Source organism: Enoplosus armatus, chromosome 7 (assembly GCF_043641665.1).
Source record: "Enoplosus armatus isolate fEnoArm2 chromosome 7, fEnoArm2.hap1, whole genome shotgun sequence".
Lineage (NCBI taxonomy): Eukaryota > Metazoa > Chordata > Actinopteri > Centrarchiformes > Enoplosidae > Enoplosus > Enoplosus armatus.
The window spans coordinates 23,437,462-23,453,095 of NC_092186.1; the positions used below are offsets into that span (position 1 = coordinate 23,437,462).

The following is a 15,634-nucleotide window of genomic DNA, read 5'->3' on the forward strand; positions in this document are numbered from 1 at the left end:
CTGCTTGTGTTACGCGTTTGCAGACAATGCTGCAAATCAGCGTGCCAAGACAAGCAAAAGTGGATTTACAGGGCCTTTTTTTTGTGTGTGTCAAGGTGAAGTAACATGATTTTTCAGGTTTTTATTGCATTGGATTAGCCGATCAGTCAGCCGAACAATCCGGTCCTGTTTTTATCTAAATATATGGTATGGCTTTGCAATTGAATTTCCAGAAATTTTGCTTTATCACTCTATGAATCTACATATAACCGTTCAGTTCACAACTCCAGACTCAACACCAGAACTGAATTTGAGCAAAAAAAGGGCAAACCTGCAGCGTCCCAAGAGCGATGTTGCATCTTTTGGATTTTAATAAAGCAAAGATGCCTGCGGAGACTTTAATAAAGCATATTTTCTTTCTTATTTTTTTTATAGAGCCTCCCCCTTTGAAGAAGACAGACTGAAAGTGCAGATGCTGAACAGAGTGACATGACATCTAATTACCGTGTAATGGAACCATGGGGAGCACAGGTCTGGTAGAGCATTGTAGCTGAAATTAGGAAAGAATTCATTGACTCTTGTGATATAATATTCTCCATATGTCCCACAGGTACTTAAAATCCTATTCAGTGGGTCATTTGAACTCAGGCTATCGTCACACTAAATGAAGTGGACATGTTGTGTGTTTCTGGATTCTCCGACGTTCACCCTTCACTCTACACAGTCCCATCATGGTGTAAACAGCATGTGACTGCAGGAGGAGATGAATGATTTTGATAGATGCACGTCAGAATTATAGAAGTTGCCTACAATTCTTGGTCTTACAATGTGTGACGGAGGTGATGAAATTAACCTGTTGCACCAGAGTTGCACTCTATGTATACTTTTATTAGTTTGGTAAACTGTGCAGTAAGATATATGGGAGGGTCAAGGCTAACATGAGGGGGTCAACCTGACTGATTATTAACCACTGATGCAACGCATTACGTCTGTGTCCCACACTGCAGTTGTTGGGTTGGATGGTGGGCGTGCAAAGTGCATTTTGGCATGTGTGTGTGTGGTTTTTAAATTTTTCATTATTAAACCAGACCATGATTTTCTCCTAACCTTAAACAAGTGCTGCCACTGCCTAAACATAAACCATTAAAAATCTTAATAATGTTGTCACTAAGAGCGGATATTGCGTTTCAAGATTGGGTATTTGGACAGAAAACAAATTAAAAACATTGCCAACAAACAAAAAGTATCGACATTTTTTTTGCCCGATACGTTAATTAACAACATTTCCTCGTTAACGTTAATCGAAAACATAATCCGGCATTAGCTTTTCCTTCAAAACGTCTGTTGCAAATTAGTTGTGCAGAAACGTAATTTCTAGGAGACAGGTTTGTCACGGGAGGATGTCGGGTCGGGTGGTGGTACCGAGTCCAGTATTCAGGCTGCAAGACTGTTGAGTCACGCCTGCTTTTTCACGGTGGCCAGAGAAACAAAACACACTATCAATATCATCACGTCAAACTGCAACACTAAGGCTCGGGCTCTTCCGCCAGCAGCTGCATCACGTTGTGCATTTTTTTTTTTCTTTGTTTGCAGCTCATTTGAGATCAGCATGTTCACAGATGCTGCTGTAGTTGTTGTCATTACTGAGACACAAGTTGAGGGACGAGTTCACACTTCACAACTGGCACAAAATAGACCTGGCCCCATAAACACAGCAGGGCCGAGGAAAGACCACATCGTGGGGTTAGGGTTGGCACGTTGGGGGCCTAGAAGGTAGCCCATGTTTAAGAATTTCCTCCGTAGCCTAATGTTTTGTAGCGTGATAGCACACGTACCTTTGTGTGATGGAGACACTGTGAAGTCTCAGAAGGGCAAGCAACCCGTTGAAAAGGAGCTCAGCCCTCCCCCCCACCCCGCCCGCCCGCCCGCCACCTCCCGTCTGTTAGTCCATTCTCTCGCTCTGTGGTTAGTATGCACAGGAGCCGCTGTCCCTCGGGACCTCATCAGATGATGCAGAATGCTGTGATCTGATCGCCTGCGAACCAAACGAATCTGCGAGCTCGTGTTTTATTTGCTCTGGCAGATGCGCCTGCCCCCCCCCTCCCTTTCAGACATGATTTCCAGCCAACCTGGGCCGGGTCGGGCCAATCACACTACACGATGGCTGACAGGAGGCGCGCCGTTGAGGCATTTCCTCTACGCCATCCCAGCTCATCTCTGCACGCTGTGGTCTGTTTACATATTTCTGACGCGCAGCGCTATGTTGCACGTTCCGACGCTCTGGTTGGTTGTAGGTCTAATCCAATTGCGTCCAGAGGCATTTTGATCTACGCCCGTTGATAAAGCCCTTAGGAAATCGAAATTGAACGGAGAAGGTCCGGGCTAATTTGCATTTGCGTATTGGTCTGGCGACGCCAGGCCTAGTGATCCGATGATCTCCAGGTATTTTATTTACCCAGTGGGAGTCAGTCAAGACCCATCAGCAGCTCCCTGGGCAGAGAACAGAAAAAGGCATAAAATCCAGAGGAGAATTCTTGCAGCCTGGCACTACTTTAACAGACGTGTAGATAAATTCACTTCGGTTCCCATTTACTTTTTCTAATTGTTGTGCACCGTTGAAAAAGGAAAACTTGATAACAAACATGACATTCTCGTTTTTAGCAAAGTATTGCTCTTTCTCATCGTTCTCTAGAATGACGAAGCTACTTGAGTGGCGCTGAAATAAAGTGGGTTGAATGTTAATAACGGAGGGAATCTGAGCCTGCTGCCGTTAGACTCTCTGGGACTGTTCATCTGATAAGCCATCTACAAATTAAACCCCGTCTACTTGACACGGAGCGAGGCTTTTGGATTAGTTCTTTGAAGTTTGAAAAGTGGACCTCTGTGTATTCGAAGCATGTCATCGCTGGCTTCCCGTTCCTCCGATGCAGTCAGTTTTAATGTTTTCAAGTTTTTTTCCATTTGATCACTCTCGCAGGACATTCCTGAGGGTTCGGCTTCACTGAGCGCAGCATTTCGCTCCACGCGCTCGTCACGAAGCTTCCTTCAAATCTGCTGTCATTTCTTGAATAATCATTTTGCATCAGTGTCACTGCATGCTCGCACGATTCAAAATTACCTAAATACCATCAAGATTTCTGCTTGTCTCAAATGTAACGCAAGAGCATTCCACCGCTCACAGGAATGGTAATTGCATTTAACTCCCTGCTCACTCAAGGTTGGTGTCAAGTGCTATGAAGAAATGGGCTCTCACCTGAATAAAGAGAGATGAGTAATGCCTCTCCGCGCCGATGACACAGCAGCAATCAGCGGTAAGAGAAGAGGCGGGTGGCGAGTGCCGTGACTCCCTGCTGCTGTTTCCTGCTGCAGTCTGGAGGTGGGATGGATAATTACCAGCGGCCTTCTCCCTGATTAGTGATCCGATGAGGCTGCAGCGTGGCGCTACGGGCAGGAAGCAGCGCCGCCACCCACCTGATTACAAACGACATGGCAGACCTCTGTTGTCAGCTTGTATTCATCATAATCATTCTGGGAAACGGATCTGGCATAGCGATGTGGCTCCGATGGTGGCCAAACATTGTGTCATGTTTTAAAGACGCGGCTGAGCAGGCGGGTCCAACAAAACAGGCTTGAAACGTTGTTTTTACCTTTTCATCTTTTCCGCAGCCTCCTCCCTCAAGACGGTTTAACTTTCCTCCTGATTCGTTTGCTTTTATTTATTCACTTTATTAAGTAAGTATATCTGAGGCGCTTGTACTTTCCTGGAGTATTTCCATTTTATGCAACTTTATACTAACCTTATACTACTACTGCTCTCACCACATCACACAAGCAAATATTGTACTTTTGACTCCTCCACATTTGTCTGACAGCTTTAGTTACCTTTCAGATTCCTATTAGTCATGCCCTTCCTGTCCAGTGAAAACCATGTATCTACATTTTTTTTCCCCCTTTAAATTTGTCCGATAAACTGAAGGATTAAGTGTTCCTTTATGGGTTATATGAGAAAACTCTTCTTCTCAAGCTACATAAGCTATTTCAAACCCCCTCTGGGCGTGACTTGACCCTTGTCACAAAGCTGAAAACATGTTTGTTTGGGGGGTTTTTTTGAGCTCATGAAAAGTTGACTTTTTAGAGTACTTTTAATGTTGATGCTTTAAGTGCTGATAATACTTTACATACATACATACTTTTACTTAAGTAAGGTTTTGAATTTTCAGCACTTTTCCTTGTAGCGTAGTAGTTTCACAGCGTGGTAAAGGATCTGAATACTTCTTTCACCACTGCTCCTGATGCGTATCAATTATCACCACCAAGCCACGTGGGGGCGTCAACTAATAATAATAATGATAACAATAAATTCATTTCACTTTTCAACATCGCCTTTGTTTCTTATCGCCACAGGTGTGAGGACGAAGGCTCACAGGGCTGAGGTTAGAAGCAGTGGTTGCCACTACTAATTAGGAACGTTGCCACGTCTCGTCCCCGCCCGGCCAGCGTTCCCCCCCTTGAGCGATCACATCAGAGCACCGACATAGATCACTGGGCTTTGCTGCTCCGCTGATTACATCTTCAGCAGCATTATGCAGAAACGGCTCCATAAATAAAAACAAACTGACGGACACAAAGTCTCTAAACGCCTCATGTTTTATTGATATTCTGCATGCAAACAGTCTGAGTTCGTCCCTCAGACCGCTCACCGCTTCAGCTCATCTCTCAGGATGTCAGCAGGACCTCAGTCTCACCTCTTCAGCCTCCATGTGTCTTGACAGACGATGGAAACTGTTACGTGTCGCAGTAAGCGCAGCACGTGTGTGTAAGCCGCTTGGTGGTTTTTGAGCAGGCGGTCATAACGGCTAACCTCAGCAGCTGTTTCAAAACTGTTTCCGAAGGATGTCAACATCGTGTCTCACAGCCGTTCATCACAAAAACCTTAGCAAGCAAGGACAGGTTCGGTTGGGAGAGAGTGAACAACAACCTTGTAACCATCTGCAAACCCTTTGTCAGCAGGAGGAGACTGGAAGTCGTGACGGCAAACAGGGGTGATAGTGTGAATCATTTCTTTTTACGTTTCATGCAAACTGGCCGATGTTCTTACAGAAAACAATACGCTGAATACTGATATCCCACTGTCCATGTGCAACAATATGTGCGACCAATTATTGTATTTATTTATACAGTTTAAAGTGACAGTGACGGTGCACATTAATTGACATTTCTGTAAATGTGCCAGTTTAGCCATCTTGACTAATTTTGATCAGCAGGTGTAATAACAGCTACAAAAGACACGCAAAATACATTAGAACAATACTGCACACATAGCAGAGCAACACGAAATACTGTAAAACAAGGACAACAATGCATAAAACACAACCATAAGTAACTCCAGTTTCAGCTTAATCTTTTTATGAGAATACTGTAATAATTTGCATCTCCACCTCGTGTTTACATAGACACAGCTGAATGATGGCGCTCTCTAAAAGAAACAAAAACACATGTTTCTTGTGCCCTTGGTGAGTATTCTTGGTAAACAGAATTAGAATCGCATTTGAAATACAGGAATCTGAAGTTTTATGAAAGGAAGGGTTGTAAAAAGAAGAGCCAAACAAGGCTCGGGGCTTTTGCTTCTTTTGAGACTTCATTTCAATAGTTAACTGCACAGATCTATCACAGTAATGAGTGTTTAATTTGCATTTAACACAGATGTCCCTGACTTAAACTGTAGTTCTTTTTTGTAGTTAGTTACAAGTTATACATCCAATACGTCATATATTGAGGGGAGGAAAAATAAAAGTTGTAACATTTACAGCCATGCTTTCTGCATCTCCATGACCTAGAGAGTCTGTGTGATGTAAATTTTGTCATTACGTCGCGCATACAAGCTGACAAACATGTGAAAGCCTCTGTGTATGCATCTGTGTAAGGCTGTTCGAGCATACGCGAGAGATACTGTTGTCATGCAGTACTGTTGGAGTTAAAGTGTCTGTCATTTAAGGCTTAAATACCAACCAGGTAAACTTGCATCCTGGCACAGACTGTTTGTTGCTGCCATGCTGATGGTAAGTCATATCTTGGTCAAAGAGGACCTCTTTAATCATTCGCTCTCTCTCTCTGTAGGTTGGCACTGTTTCTCCTCCGCCCATTCAGTTTTCCATTATCACCCCATTAGCAACTTCTACTCTGTCATTTGAACTGAGGTACATGACAGGTAGCTTGTCTGCTGAAATTGCTTTAACTAAAGGAACTGTGTGGGTGGTTTACTACAACTATAATGACATTGAACATCTGTCCTGTTATGTGTATCCCGCAGCTTGAAAACCGAATGTAAATCACACAAACATACCTGAGAATTAAGTTCGGCACCGGAGGACATGCCTTACCTCTGCCTCCACCAGCTCCCTCTGCAGCTCGTGGCCTTGCTGTGGTGAGATTTCTTGTTTTCAGCTCCAGTCCCGAGGGCTTTAGCCTTGAGCTGGCACAGTTCAGTGCTCCTCAAGGCTTCCATAGCTCTGAGGACAGTTTAATGTGAACAATCGATGCATTGCAAAACGGAAGGTTGGAGGGTTTCTAGAAAGTTGTTGTGGTCCAAAGTCTTAAAAAGTGGAACCAGAAATTTGAGGCTGGATGGTGAATTCTATCTTAAACCTGCAATAACTGATTTCTTGGGCCACTTTGGGGGGGCGCAGTGGAAACAAGTCACCTCTTAAACTGGTATGGTCGAACTTGTTAGCAAACAGTTGCATTTCTATACATCCAGCAGTTACAGAGCAACACTATCTCTTTTAGCTCTGTTGGTGAGAGAGATCTAGCGGATAAATAAAATGCATGTTCACCCTGCTAGTCTCTAACTGAGTGTGTCTGCTGAGCTGGTAGTGTACAGTGGGGTTTTAAGAGCTTCTTCACTGAGAACAACCTCATGAGAGCTCGGCATGCAGCCCTGTAAAGCCGAGCAGACGTGTCTTGGACAGTCTCGGGAGTCTGATCACTGCCAGGTAAAATCACTGGGACCTCCAGTCAGCCAGACTTCAACCCATGTAATTATATGTCGGGAGAAGCACTTTGAAGTCAGATTTGGCTAAAATTGGGCGCCAATAGAGGTGGAAAAATGGGTATGGGGTGATGAACTTTTTGAATGTCAGTGTTAGATTCTCCCAGCAGAATTTCACACAAATTAACATTTTTCAACATCGGTTATGACAGGTCTGAAAGCAGGGCATTATCCCAGGAGGTGCCAAAAACATATTACATCACCCATATTCGAGGAAGGACTAATATTTTTGCTATCACCATGAAATTTTTTTACAATAACTGATATCAGGTCTGCTTTGCTTAGAAGAACTCTGAGATCCAGAATACACATTTGATTACTACCGTGAACTTTCGGTGTTTGTTTGTTCCTTGTCTCCTCTGATCTTTCTAAAGCTGTGGCGTCACTCGAGCAGATGTCAGAGAAGAAGGCACAGATAACCACAAATAAATATATAAGTCGTGGGTTGAGTTTGTTCGGTTCATTTGTTCAGACACGGCGGCACAGCTGTAGAAGCAGGCTGGCCCAGGTGGGGCAGAAGAATGCGGTTTAATTTCACCATCAGGCAGATTGAACTGCTGCTACAATAGATGCTGCTCCTGCCCCGTCCCTCTGTACGCAGGGAAGACGAAGGTCACATCAATATGTATGCAGAGATGCTGCAGTTGAATGTTTCCCCCGTTCACCAGCACACACATACAGCTGTTGTGCTGCCAATGAAAATGGTTAGGAACGATTCAAGTACATCCGCGACAACATGTCTGGCTGAGTCCCCGCATTTGAGCAGAATCTGATTTTATCCAGTAACCACAGACAACAACGCGCACGATGTCTCGCATTTGCTTTGAAACTTGCCTTTTTATTTAATATTGTAAAATGGCATTTTATGTTTGTTTTTTTAAAATACAAGTTCAAGACCAAGGATGCCCGTGGTGTGCGTTTTCACTCTTACTTATTTGGCCTGTGTGGTTATTTAACCAAAAACTCTGATGAATTCAAATCATTGAATTTAAACTTGATCTGCTTTACAGCAGTGAAATCTTTACAACTTATTTACATTATAAAAGGATATTTTTCATGTTATTACGACATTTTGACTTTATCTAGGGGCTTGTTGGTCTAGGGGTATGATTCTCGCTTTGGGTGTGAGAGGTCCCGGGTTCAAATCCCGGACAAGCCCTTTACGCAGCCCCTTATCACTGTGACTTGGGTGAACACTGGTGCAATTTCCCCCCGGGGATCAATAAAGTGTTTCTGATTGTTAAAAGAAGAGCCTTTTGCTGTTGGGATGTTATTATAATAAATGTCCATACTTATGAAGAACTCAATTACATTATTTTATTTTTTTATTTTTTACAGAGAAAGTGAAACTAATTCAAATTTTCATAAAAAAGGATTACACAGGTCTCAATGTTTGCTGGTTTGTCGCGATTATAATGTGCTCAAGGTAACCAACACTATTATATGATCAGTCTTTCAACAAAGACTGCTCAGGGACACTTCGACATGGTGGGGGGAGCCGGGGATCGAACCCCCAACCCACTCTAACCAGCTCTACCTCCTGTGCGACACTTGCACCACCATGCCGCCTATGGATCCTAAACCATCTAGTTCAGTTTTTGGTCCGGACTCATCATAATCACCGCCCACTCTGTGATTTCACCCCACGCAGAATCCCATACGTAGGCGTTTCTCGATTCGAATGACACGCGGTATTTATACCCATCCGCTCTGGCAACATCCAGCCTGTCGTGCTGTTGAGTCAAATTCCCTCAACTCCTCTGTGTAATTATTCAGTCTCTGCTCCTGTAATACATCAGTAATGCTGTTTATGGCCCAAGGTCAGAGCAGAGGGGCCAGGGAGCCAAGCCTGTGATGGATTAATAGTTTCCGAGGCTTTGAACTCTCTGAGACAGTGACACATTTCAGCAAATCAAGAAAGGCCCCCATTTTTAGACTCCTTTTCTCTGACACTTGAGTGGAGCGGGGTGAAAATATGGCCTCAGTGTTTCTCAGAGTGTTATACTGCGACCTAAACGCTCGTCAACCAGTAAACACAAGGCTAAATCACATTTATTCCTAATGTTAAAAAAGGGCAGGGTGATATATGTGCGAGAGGCAACATATCCACTTCAGGTTTGTCACTGTTTTAGCAATCAAAATCCTAATAAATAACTTTTGAAAATAATTAAAACTAGTGTTTTAACAGGGGTAACCTACTGATAAGAGAATTTTTAAAAATCCCTTTTCATTCACATTTCATTGTTGTGCTTACTGAGGGCTTAGAGCATTGATGACATTCATCCACGAATGATTCTGCCTTGCGCTTCTTTCCATTGATTCGTGCTTGTGCTGCGCTTCACCCACGGCCAAATAATCAGCCTTCAAGCCTAATTTTTCCTGAAAAGAATGTTCGGAATGCCATGGGAGACCTCTTGGCATCCACCTTGAACTTGTGAGGAAAGTTGTTTTTGCTTTGGGCCTCTTGTTCAGCTGCGGTTCAGTTGAATGCACATACAACATAAAGGAGCTTGTTACCTCCGCCTCCAACATCGTGGCCTTGCTGCAGTTTAGATTTGTTGTGTGCAGCTGCAGTCACCAGGGTTTTAACCTGAGTTGGCACAGTTCAGCGCTCCTCAGGGCTTTGCCAGCTCTGTGGACAGCTTGATGGGAACAAATGAACTGGGTTTTGGAGTTTCTAGAATGTTCTGTGGCCATGAGTTTTGTACGTCTATCTTGAATGGCCCGTATTAACCGCTGGAATGGAAGTGGACACACATTTCATGTTCTGTAGTAGTTCCACGTCTTTGATACCACATTAAATAGCCAATTGGCCGTCGCTAAACGTCGCTCCCCTTAGTTCTTGTTGCTACGCCTGCCAAGCACTACGTTCTTGCACTACATGTTTGCAGTTTTACGATGGTAACTAGCAGATTTACCGCACAAATTTCATTTTTAGAATCGGGTCAAATTTCTGCTTGATCGGTTGCCTGAATTATCTGACTCTCGAGCGATCAGACGTAGCAGTTTGACTGCTGTCAAAATATACATTTTGAAGTGCAGCGAGCTAGAAGTTGTATCTAGAGTCGTATTTTTAGCATGTTCTGGCTAAACGTCTTGACAGAGACTGCTGTGACGTAGAACCGAACAGAACTTAATTCCGTAGATATTAAATTTTGGATTGTTTGGTCACTTAACACAAAAAAAGACCTCAAACAAACTCAATTATTTGCTTAGTCCTTAGTCACAGGTACAGCCTCAAAGGGCTTTAACATAACCTACATTATCAAACAACAAATGAAACGATGTGAAGCTTTGGGAAAGCTCAATCAGGAAGACTATCTTCATGCTACTCATTTATACACTTTGTCTCTCTCTCTCTCTCTCTCTCTCTCCCTTTTCTTGCTTCCAACTCAGTCAGCTGACCGAGGGTGTTCACTCTTTCAGTCAAACCAATCAGATTGTGCCACGACCTCACCTCGATGCCGTCATACAGTCCCTCTCTCTGCCGCTGTCAGATCGATGCGACCCCCTCCACCCCATTCACCTTCAGTTCTCATCACATCCAGCACCCAGGGGTCCTCTCTACAAGTCCTGCTCCACATCTCATCCATCCAGATCTTCACCATTGCTCTTCACCCCTCCATCAGCACCATCAGTGTATAGACTCCGTCGGGGGGGATATTCCTGTACAGCTCATGGCAACATTATCCCCTTAAAATAATGACCTCACGATGGGGTCTAATTGCCACACTTAATTCTTCAGCTTCCTACTGCGCACAATGTCAAATGAATTAATTGAATTACTCTTCAAGCCTATTTTTCAAATAAGTCTCTGAAAAATGACAAACCACATATGTCCTTATTGGGGAAGCAGAACATGTTCGTTAAGCTTTTTATTAAACGAGAGGATACCTCAGGAAAAGCCCGACAGAATAGGAATTAAACCTTTTAAACCATTTATTTTGATAATGTCACCAAATGAAATGCAAATATTAGCTCGTGTGGGAAAGTGTCCCTGCAATATGCAACACTGACAATGCCACCTTGGGTATTTCAACCAACAAATTAGATTCATATCCGGAAGCCTAATGCAACGTGGGCTCTTAAATGGGGAAGTTACACAAAGTTATACAAAAAGAGTTTTGCGCCGGTAATTTTCATTGCTGCTTCTCTCCGGCTTTATCGTAAAGGCGAGACATGAGACACAGCCTAAACCACCAAAGAAATGTGCACCTCAGTGTCAGAGAAGTAACAACTACACATGGCAAGTGCACGTCCATCACATTACATTGCAATAGAATGCACAGATGGCATTAAGGCCTTGCCTGCTACAGTGTACACCATGCTGTGTGTAGATGAGAGATCAATATACATTTTTAAATGAATTTAATCTTAATGAATTTAAGTGACACCCATCATTTTATCGAGAGGGGGAGAAGAGTAGCAGGGTCACAGAACACAACAAAATGGAGGAATTAACATTTAAATTCTTCCTCAGAAATAAAATGCTTGTGTGCCATCTGCTGAACAAAACCTGTGCACTTTTATACGAGCCATTTCATTAGTGCCACCTGAAGCATTTTGCACATACAGTATGGGACAGAGCATACACAATATATGGAAGTTTTATGGCAGCCCATTATAATAAGCAAAAGATACCAACCCATTCAGCATGCTCACACTGCAGCTATCAAAGTCTGAGCCAGCTAATTGAGGGGAGATAAATCCATGCACTGCCGCAAAATTGGTTATTAACTCATATATTTGTTTCCAACCAAATAACTTGTGACTCATTGTGCAGCTTTATCTATTCGCCTCACAGGGAGGTACTGAACAGCGTATTAAACAGAAATGAGGAGATGACGGCTGGTAAGAGGTCACTTAGTTTAGCAAACTGGTTGGATTCTTCTGGTGTAGAGGAACCTAAGAACCTAAGAACAAGAGCCTAAAGCTAATCACGTTTTATTGATTATCACTATGAATTACAGTGTGCGTGTGTCTGTCTGTAATGTCTCTGAAAGCTGCTGTTTGTGCAGTAAAGACCACAAGCTGCTCCACTCTACAACCTCACTTCTAGATGAGCTCTCGCTGAGGTCTTTGTCAACAGTATTGGTACCTTGTGTCACGCGTGCCACAAATATCTGTATCAATGCCATGCCGGCCATTTCAGCCGATGCGCCCTCCTCTTTAACATTGCAGCCACTTGAAAAAGAGGGAATGACATCAAGGAGGCCCTCAAGGGAGCCTGAGGGAAAGGAACAAGGGGGAAGTGTCTTTCTTTCACCTTGTCTGCTGCTCACTGGCCCTCTCATCTCGAGTGACTTTTCTCTTGTAACCCACGAGGGAGGGAAGGGTCATAGGTGGCGTTCCGCCACAGAGCACTCTTCATTTAAACTTCATTATATTTCCTCCGCTTTGGGATTCTAATCCCCCCCCCCTCCTCCACCCCGCTGAGTCTGGAGTCAAATCATGAAAGGCTGCGAAAGAGCAGCGATGTCAGAGAAATCACGATGACAATAAATCCCTGGAGACTCCTGGGGACCATTAATCGCAGCACTCCAATCGCTAGAGAACGAAATTAAGAACGAAATCTGTATATTTATGCTTTGTGTATGTTTTGACTACTGTACTGTACTTTTCTGCAGTGTTAGCATTAGTGCTCTTTAAGGTGGCATGAAGGTTTGGTTCCAACTGACAATATCGGCACTGTAATTTGATTGGTCCAGTGTCTGTGTGATCGCCTCACATCCTACAGACATACCGTCATGTAGAGATGATGGTTCTTTTACGTAACCAACCGTTACGTCACCAGCGAACGACTCTTTAGGTCCTCTATTGTTTAATTACACTATGATTTTTTGGGCCAAAGTGCATCGCGCGATGCTGCTGGAAGTTGCGATACCGAGTGTGGCCAATACGCCCAAATTGTCTCACAGTCAGTCGCGCACCTCAGAAGTTGACGCCACGTCTCCTAGCATTGCTGATTTTATCCTCTTTTTGCAAAACATTGTGCGCAATATCTGCAAATCTAAAACTGAATAAAAGTGAGGACAATTCAAATTTCAGCTCGACTTTAATGTAAACTAATTTGTTGCACATTCTCATTGACATTGCGGCTAGCATAGCTCACAGTAGCATCCTCGTTTTGTCCTTTTAAATAGCTACATACAAATGAGCACTATGGTGCACTTTAGCTCTTCAGCTGAGAACCAGTGGATTGGTGCTTTGTGATATTTCCTTCAGGGGTGGCACGGTGAGGTGAATGCTGAAAGCTTTTCGCGTTTGATCGCTTGACAGCGCCGCAAATCATTTATTCAACGACCATAATGTGCAATTCACATAAAGAATCTCTTATTTGGTCGATTGCACAACGAATGTATGAATGTGTAACCGGAAATGCAATGGAACATGATCATTTTACATAATTAGGACAGAGTATGATTGAATTGTGTTGTAATTACATAGTTTTCCTTATTCTGAGTGGGTTGGTGGGAAGGAGTGGGAGGGATGTGTGAACAGCGAACGGCCTATTTTTTAAAATGTGGATTTGTGGAGGGTATTGAAAACCCATTACAGTATGAAATATGAATGGTGTTAGATTCTATGCAACACTGAACATGTGCACACATTCTTCACATTTCAGCTTTGTGTCAAGGAGGAGTGGGTGGTAGAAAGGAGAACAGAAGAGGGCAGAGGGGAATTAAAGAGGTCTGAGGGTGAGAGGTGGGATTCATCATAGTGACACAATTGGCCTCATGCAAGAGCCACAAGTATAACCACAAGTTTCATGTGTGTGATTTTTAAGAGAACATCACTGTTGATGTCACGGACTGCTTTGCTTTAGCCAGACGTGTTTTTTTTTTACCATGTCCAACTATTCACTCTTTATTTCTGCATTTCTTCACATGAAGTGTTTGTCGGATGGTCAAACTGTTCCGTAAACCCCCTCTCCCCACACCTCTCCGGCTGTGAACGATCGTTTGTTGCTTTCCGAATCCGGCAGGATCAGATGTGTGTTGAAAGAGAGAAAGTTGGCAGGGTTACACAACGATTTCTGTCCCTTTTCGTGTGTACAAACGAGTGCCAACACTTTTGCCCTCTGGCATGTTTGTATGAACCGGTTCTTTTCGGGCTCTTACTTCCTATATCCGACTGGGGGAAAATGACTCGCAATCATAAGTACGAACAGTTTAAGAAAGGACAAGGCTACAAGAACCTTCTTGCATGAGGAATGGACAGCAAAAGCATCCGTCTTCCGCTGCCTCTACTTGGAGCCTCTGTGTTTGAGTTTAATATGTGAGCAGAACCTCTGTCACGCTGCCTTTACACAGAGCCATCACTTGCACTCTCCTGAGTCTCCTCCAGGGTCCGCCTTGCTGTTTAACTGAAATCCCAAATGTTTAACCAACAAAGTGGTCAGCCTCAAATGTGGATTTAATATCAGCCTTGACAGGCCTTATTTCCCTACGGAATCCCTGACCGGTAAAATTCCTCCTTGATACGTGAAGCTAACAGCACTTCTTACATGAGTAGAGGTTGCTCAGGATAGTTTTAATTTCACCCTCATGGCACAGTTTTCCATTTTCTCCTCTGGCACGGACATACTTGGGAGGCTGCAAAGCGTTGATTTGATTCTCTCTCTAAGCACATATGTGATTGCGTCAATATCCAGGAATTTAGCAGATGCTGTGGCGTTATCCCCGATTCGCTTCAGAAACGCGAATCCGGTGTTTCCGAACTAATGTGCTTTGCGATCTGAGCCTCAGAGATCTTTTGAGCACGAGTGTCTGTGCAGTTGGTATGATGAGATGTTCAATACTGTGCCACTGTTCTGCCTTTTAATTTATACATCTGCATGTTGCTTCATATTTCATGGTGTACAGTGTTGTGTAATGGTTTCTCACCCACTGCCATTGGCTAAAATAGTATTTTCTGTCCCCAGCTCTCCCTCCTCGATTTCCTGTTGTCGAATGCCAGGATCATAGAACATAATATTTTCGCCTTATGAGATGGTCACTGTCTCAGATAAGGCGATCATGATGTCATAAATTGCTGAGAAACATGGGGGACTTTGTTGGACCCTGACCTATTATAGTTTGATGTCTTTCTCGACTTTGGTGACGTTCATCCACACTCGGCAGTGACGGGGGACTCTTTTTTTCTTTTTTTTCTGCTGGCTGGTCATCTCTCCATGTCATTTAGTCAACAGGGTTTTGTGGGATCTGTTGACATAACTAGATCAAGTAAATCGAACATTTAATTTCTTACAGAGTAGTATGATGTATAATTATGAGCCAGTTCAGCAAGTCCACAGTATGAGTAGAGCTGAGCTGATGCAGCAACAGCAGCAGGTCAGCTGCGCATACTTCTTCATTTATTGGTTTGACGGGTGACATCTGTTTCCAGTCACAGGTGAGTAGTTGCAATTGTAATATGTTACAATACATATTACGAGGGATATGAAATAAGCCTCTTGTTATTTGACATACATTAGACAAGAGTTATCCAAACATTTTGTAATTTTTTATTTAGGGCAGAAGAGGTATCAAAATGTCCAATGGAACCTTTTTTACAGCCACCTTTCAAGTCTTCGGTCACCTCGGTTTGAAGTTGGACTGTCTCGAC

At 43.4% G+C, this 15,634-nt stretch overlaps 1 non-coding gene across 1 annotated transcript; it reads left to right on the forward strand.

The window, feature by feature from the left end:
- The first annotated feature begins 8,114 nt into the window (after positions 1-8,114).
- trnap-ugg (transfer RNA proline (anticodon UGG)) lies at positions 8,115-8,186 on the forward strand. The gene has a single exon. It is a non-coding gene; the product is annotated as a tRNA-Pro (tRNA).
- Positions 8,187-15,634: the final 7,448 nt, after the last annotated feature.